Source organism: Misgurnus anguillicaudatus, chromosome 6, assembly GCF_027580225.2.
Source record: "Misgurnus anguillicaudatus chromosome 6, ASM2758022v2, whole genome shotgun sequence".
Lineage (NCBI taxonomy): Eukaryota > Metazoa > Chordata > Actinopteri > Cypriniformes > Cobitidae > Misgurnus > Misgurnus anguillicaudatus.
Genome location: NC_073342.2, coordinates 32,756,306 through 32,763,322, shown reverse-complemented (window position 1 = coordinate 32,763,322; position 7,017 = coordinate 32,756,306). Strand labels below are relative to the sequence as shown.

The 7,017-nt window shown below is 36.2% G+C and overlaps 1 long non-coding RNA gene across 1 annotated transcript; it reads right to left on the bottom strand.

Annotated features, from left to right (window-relative positions):
* Positions 1–3,571: 3,571 nt before the first annotated feature.
* Positions 3,572–6,796, bottom strand: LOC141364389 (uncharacterized). The gene is made up of 5 exons (XR_012370136.1): positions 6,687–6,796; positions 6,096–6,150; positions 5,493–5,643; positions 5,182–5,340; positions 3,572–3,842 (listed from the first exon to the last, which is right to left on the bottom strand). It is a non-coding gene; the product is annotated as an uncharacterized lncRNA (long non-coding RNA).
* Between the last annotated feature and the right edge of the window lie 221 nt (positions 6,797–7,017).

Below are 7,017 nucleotides of genomic sequence, written 5' to 3'. Positions count from 1 at the left end.
AAAGTGAAAGGTTGTGTGTGTATATCTGTGAGAATATCATTTCATATCACCCCAGGAAAACACAGCTGGTGCTTTTGACATTTTCTACATTAAATATGAACTGTGTGTGTGTGTGTGTTTTTATTTGCATATGTGTGCGTGAGTTTAAAATCATCAATAGATGAAGAACATTGATGACTCAATACTGCAGTCTGCTTATAAACGACTGATTAAAACACATAAAATCATACAATGTATAGGACTTGAATGCACTTCAAAACCCTGTGGATAGCAGCAGCGGCCAAATAAATGAATGTAAATGTCAAAACACGTTACCATGACCACCATAATCCCTCATGCTTGCGCTCATAGTGCTCTTTATAGTAATATAGGGAGTTTGTACTGCAGGGGAACTTTATTTAATCTATATGTCAAATATAAACATTTAACCCAACGGCTGGGTTTGATCCAACACTGGGTTAAAAATAACCTTAATCCTAACATGGGTCACAGACATTTAACACAGGTCACACAGATGAGCTGTCAATCATACAGCATTACTATGGTAACCATCTTTACTCATGTTTATGCTCATCACCTTCATATCTCAATTATTTCTCCTAAATGATGAAAGTAAATGGAAAGTTTGCTTAGGTTTCATTATATCTTCTGAGAAATGACATTTCAAATCTTGGCTCTCAGTGTGCAGTCAGAAATCAATGTCAGGTAAAGTCTGTAATATCTTCAGTGGCTTCCCAGCACCTGGTAAATTAAACCAAAGCAATATAAATGCAGTTTACACAGCACAGGTTATTTGTTTTTCTGGCAGTAAAGCAGAAGAATTATACCAACAAAAGTGTAATTAGCGTACGCTGCATACAAAACTTGTCTTTATTAAATTGCAATGAAAGACAAATTTGTCTCATTATTCAGCACTCTTCTGCTCATGAAACTCTCAGTGGAACAAATAAAAACTCTGAATACAAACACAAAGTGCACACACACACACACACACACACACACACACACACACACACACACACACACACACACAGAGCAGTAGATTGGTAGACATGCACGCGCGCACACACACGCACACACACACACACACGCATACACGCACGCACACACACACTCGGAGCAGTATATTGGCAGACACACACAGGTTTGATGAGACAGATGGTGTGGATGTCCAAACTCATTGAGCACCTGCTCCTCTCATGATCTCTCTGATGGACTGAAGATGTTTCTCACACGGTCCAACTCCAAACACTTTCAAATCTACAACACTCCTGTAGATTTTTTACTAACCGTACACTGTAAGAAATTTCCCTGTTAATTTACGGTAAAATACTGGCAGCTGTGGTTCCAGCCATTTACTGTTATTTTACAGTTTTCCCACTGTTTTTTCATTTTACAGTTGTGCTGTTATTTTACAGTTTTCCCACCGTTTTCCATTTTACAGTTGTGCTGTTATTTTACAGTTTCCCCACCGTTTTCCATTTTACAGTTGTGCTGTAATTTTACAGTAAAGTACTGGCAGCAATGGTTGCAGCCATATACTGTTATTTTACAGTGTTGCCTCCGTTTTCCATTTTACAGTTGTGCCGTAATTTTACAGTGAAGTACTGGCAGCAATGGTTCCAGCAATTTCTTATAATTATACACACTCATTACTGTTTGTTTTCTTACATTTTTAAGTTGTGAAACATAACACAAGTTAGTTAATATTTACTCTACTGTCTGATATCCTAACATCTAATAAAAAAAGAGAAATGACTGACATAGTGCTCCATTTTCCATTTATTAATACAACTGTTATTACAGTCTTTAAACAATCTTTTAGCACTGTAAACATTTACAAGTATGTTTAACAATAAATGCACTGTCACAGAGAAAAGGTGCCATTAAAAAGCAACCACAGAGTAAGAAAGACCACATCACAAAAATAAAGTGCAATTGAAGGAGCTACGGAGTAACAGTTACACTGAATTTAACAGTATGTTAACTCTTTCCCCGCCAGTGTTTAAAAAAAAAGTTGACAGCCAGTGCCAGCGTTTTTAATGATTTTTACAAAAGTTTAATGCCTTCAAGAAAACATTCTTCTTTAACTATATAAACCTTCAATATATCAACTCAAATCAAATAAAATTACAAACCCCTCTGCTTTCAAACAACAAAAAAAAAAAAATTCATCCTACCTTAATTAGTTCTTTTTTACCACCTCTCAAATATGTGTAGGTTTCTTCAAAAAGACCATATTTTGAGCAAAAAGCTGAGATAATGGCGATTTTGTGAAAGACTTCTGATAGAAATCCGGAGCAATAATCAAAACATACACTGAGTTTGAATTGTTTGACCTGAGGAGTTGCTTCCAGGTTGTATAAGTTGTAGGGATGCACCGATCCGATATTCTGGATCGGTATCGGGGCCGATCCGGCATTTTTTGCTGGATCGGATATCGGACTAACAGGACCGATCCAATTCCGATACTGCGCATTACCCATGGTTGTCACTGACAAGCGATTAAAACGTCAAAATATTATAAAAGCACCATAAACGTTTTTATGCACTATAATCAAAGTCATCTTACACTCAATAGCTTCATGTGAAGGAACAAATGCACATTTAAAATTATTCATGTTCACAGAAACACTGTAACTTACTTGCAAACTGAGTTAATCCACTGATGAGAAGCGGACGGATAAAAACGCGTCATTCAACACACGCACACACACAATAACACACACAATAACTGTAACGTTAGGCTTTATTAAAGATCTGATTTCATAAAGTCTCAGTAAGCTGTTGGATGGATGCAATTCACTATGTGCTGAGGATTCACAGGTGAAGCGGACGGATGAAACGCGTCATTCAACACACGAACCCTCAATAACTGTAGTCTGTTTTAATGATCTGATTTTATAAAGTCTCAGTAAGTTGTTGGATGGATGCAATTCAGTATGTGCTGATCACACGATGCATCAAATCTTTTTGTGTTTTAATAGTTATGAACTTAGCTTTCCATTGCGGAGCGAGGATTCCCATGCGAGTGTGAGGACGCTTCTAGAGCATCAATGCTGCACAGTATTGCGCAGAATGCGCACTCAATATGATTTAGGCGCATCAATTCTGCACCCGAAATGTGCATAAAAGGTCCGGTTAAGTGCATAATTCCCAAAATAACCATCTGCACACTAAAGCTTTTTTACTGTGACTTTTTGCGCAATTAAGGAAAATATATTTAGCATACTTATTTGATCAAACGTGCCTATTTTATTTTCTCCTAAACACTGCCATGGTTAATAATTACTAATGTTCTTGTAACTTGTAAATCATTTTAAATTATTGGTTTTTAATTTAAAAGTATAATTATATATAATATAATTATATTATGCTAGATTTAGACATTTATATAGTGTATGTCTGTGTGTGTGTGTGTCTGTGTGTGTGTCTGTGTGTAATTTAAATTGCTCAAGAAAAATACAGTAGTATCGGATCGGCAGGTATCGGAATCGGCCGATACTCAGAATTCGGGTATCGGAATCGGATCGGAGATGGAAAAAGTGGTATCGGTGCATCCCTAATAAGTTGGGTAAGAGAGCCATAATAGCGGAAATACGGATTGCTATAAAAACTTGTCAATGGCGGGAAAGAGTTAAAAACAGAAATCACAGAAAAAAGTGCAACTCAAGGAGCTAAAAACAAACTTACAACAAGAAGAAAAAACTGCCAGCACGGCACAACATATTTTAAAAACCTGGCATGAAATGAAGAACACATTAATCAAACTAATTGTTGGAAAAAAATTTAAGTGTCTTACTCCAGCTTCTGATTGCTCTGGCCTGAGAGGAAATCCGGGTCTGTAGATAGAAAACATTTTTTTTAAATGTTAGTAACAAAATATAGCACATGGCAAAAGCTAGTGCTCATACACTCTGAAAACACTTTTTAATTTATCAGACAAAACACAATCTTAACAGAACTGCAGGTCAAGACCAGAAAGTTCAGCTGTGTGTAAAAGTGATTGGATTTTCTAGTTAGCCAGAAAGGAGTGAACAATTACAGTATGTCACAAAAGTGAGTACACCCCACATATTTAGCAATATTTTAGTATCTTTTCAAAGAGACAATACTACAGAAATGAAATTTGGATATGTTTCAGAGTTTTAGTGCTTCTTGCATAGAACTATAAATTTATTGTCCTCTGAACATAACTTGACATACAGCCATTAATGTCAAAATAACTGGCAACAGGTCAGTGAGTACACCCTAAGTGATAATAGATGTATATGGTTTAATCATGCAAAGCCACATGTCCTATTCATAATTCATGTTTTCATCTGCTTGTAAGGACAATGCATGTCTATCTTGTATAAGAGCTGTTCAAATTTGATGCTTTGAGTAGAATTCTTTCATACTGACCAATGGATGTTGACCATAGCACCTCATGGTAAACAAGTCTGATGATTTGAGAATTAGAATTGTTGCTGTCCATAAAGATGGCCTAGGTAGGCTATAAGAAGGTCAGTAACAAACTGAAACTGAGTTCCAGTACAGTGGCTAGGGTCATACAGAAGTCTTCCAAGACTGTTTCCACTCGGAACAGGACATGCAAGGGTCAATCAAAGAAGTTGAGTCCTTGTGTTATGCATCATTTGCAGAAACTGGCTTCAAAAACAGATGCACAAGTGCTGCCGACAAGAGCATCAAAAAACGCTCTGGTTGCCCTGCCAACAACGCTATAGAAAAAAAGTAGTGGCCACTCTGACGCCCGAATGCACTCTCGGGAATACTTTTCCACCTTTAGGTTGGATGTCATCAAACCACGTCATAGCTCATTACCATAATGTAAAGGGTGTACTCACTTTTGTTGCCAGCTATTTTGACAATAAGGGCTGCATGTTAAGGTATTTTCCCAGGACAGTAAATATATACTGCTATACAAGGAGCACGTTGACTACTTTAAAAAATATATTTACTACTATAAAGTATGTATAATTTATTTCTATTGAATTGCCCCTTGAGAAGACATGCTAAAATATTTGCTGAAATGTGAGGGGTGTATTCACTTTTGTGACATACTATGTGTGTATAATTAAGAGTTAACATACACTCTTACCACTGAATTTGAAAGTAGATTAGAGGTGGTAACTCTTTCAGCAAGCATGTAAGTGGTGGGGAGTAATTAAGTTTAGTTACCTAGACAAAATCCCATTCGAAACGGATGAGGTTCTTTAGGAGGGATGCAACTTCTGGGTTGACAGTAGCAGTCTTCTTATTCACATTCTTTCCAGTCTTCTTAACGACCTTGACTTTGCTGGTCTTCGAGCCTTTTTCAGGGTTTATCCGACAAATTGTCTAGGGTATTAATAAATATATTTATAAAAAAAAACACTCACACAGTCGACCCTTTTTAATTTAATTAATGCATTAAATATATAGTTGCTGAAATTAGGGAGTAATAAAAGAGAAAGCAATTTACAGGTTACAGAAGAAGAAAAATGAAATACCTCTAAATAAAATCCAATGTGCCACATGCCTCTGGATACTGAAGATTTAAGACGTAGTACATTGCGAACAGTAGAAATCTTGCAGTCCGAAATCTTGGGTATACGGCCTCACAAATCACACGACCCTCAAGGATAATCATCTCTGACCTCCCTAAAAAATATATATTTAAAAAATCTGTAATAAAATAAATAAATAAATAGTTCTCAGGGTGTATTTTTTCCAGTTATGCTTAGATAATAGTCTATGACTTTTCTGTTATCAGAACACATACATTTTCATGAGTAAATTGGAACTTTGCACATGTCCAACCTAAGTAAGTGAAGCCCATAGTCAAAATAACATGTAAATGAAGCATTACAATAATCCACACGATTCCAGTTTATTAGTGACTGTTTTCTGTGGTGAAATCTACATGTTTGTAAGAAGCTATTTTATCATTAAGATTTCTCTGTTCTTCGTGCATTACAATACACAGAATAGACACAGGCCAAGCACTGCTTGCATCACAATTTGTGTCTGTGTACTTGCATGTGCCTCACAAATGCAGACAGTACTGCTTAAGTCAATACAAAGTTTGCAAGAAAACATGTCGTTAAACTTACCTAATATAGCGTTGTTTACTGTCTCAGAAATACAAGTACATCGATTGAATGATTCCTGTACAAGATAAAAATAAAACAATTTATTTATTTCGGGTTATTAACTTTTTGGAGAAGACTTGAAAATGCTTGACCTGTTGTTGATTGTCAACGTCTCTCTGCATAACGCGATTCGCGCTAAAAACAGTCAAAAATAACTGCTACTGACTAACGACCTCATTGGCTTTTTGAATAAGACTACCAACCTACATAAAAGCCTACGTGTGAATCTCGATCAAATACGAGTAACGTACTTTTGCGTGAATTATATTGCGTGGTGTAAATTAACTTCACATGTGCATCTGGTATTAAAAATCAAACACACAACAGATACACATTAAAGTTACTACTAAAAATGTCGAATTTATATCACACATTTTAAACCAAGCAAAGTATTTGCTGTAATAATCAAAGGTTGGAGAAAACTGAGTAACGAATGTTAAGAACTGCCTTCAAAACGCGATTCGCGTCAGGTAGCAGAGTCACAAAAACTTCTTAAAAGACATTACAAATTGAGGGAAGCATAATGAAATAACAACAAAATTACAAACTTACATTGAATCGTGTCCTTTGTAACAACGGAGGAAAAGCAGGAGAAGAGATGAGCTGCGACGTCATCTTGTTACCGCGCTGTTTTGAAAAAGAGTGATGAGTTAAAAATCCCCCCTCCCCACAATGCAGAACTATACGTCAGCGCCGGCCGAGGCCGGAAGTGGGCGGAGAAGCAGTGTGTGCCTGACTGTTTAAATTATTTTCTTAGTTTGAATTTCTTTATTTTATTTATTTGTATTTATTTTGGAGTAGGTACAGCTAGTGTGTTATGCTTTTGCTATTTAAGAGGACAAAAACACTTTATTAAAATTAGTCCTTTTTGTTTTTTCACTCT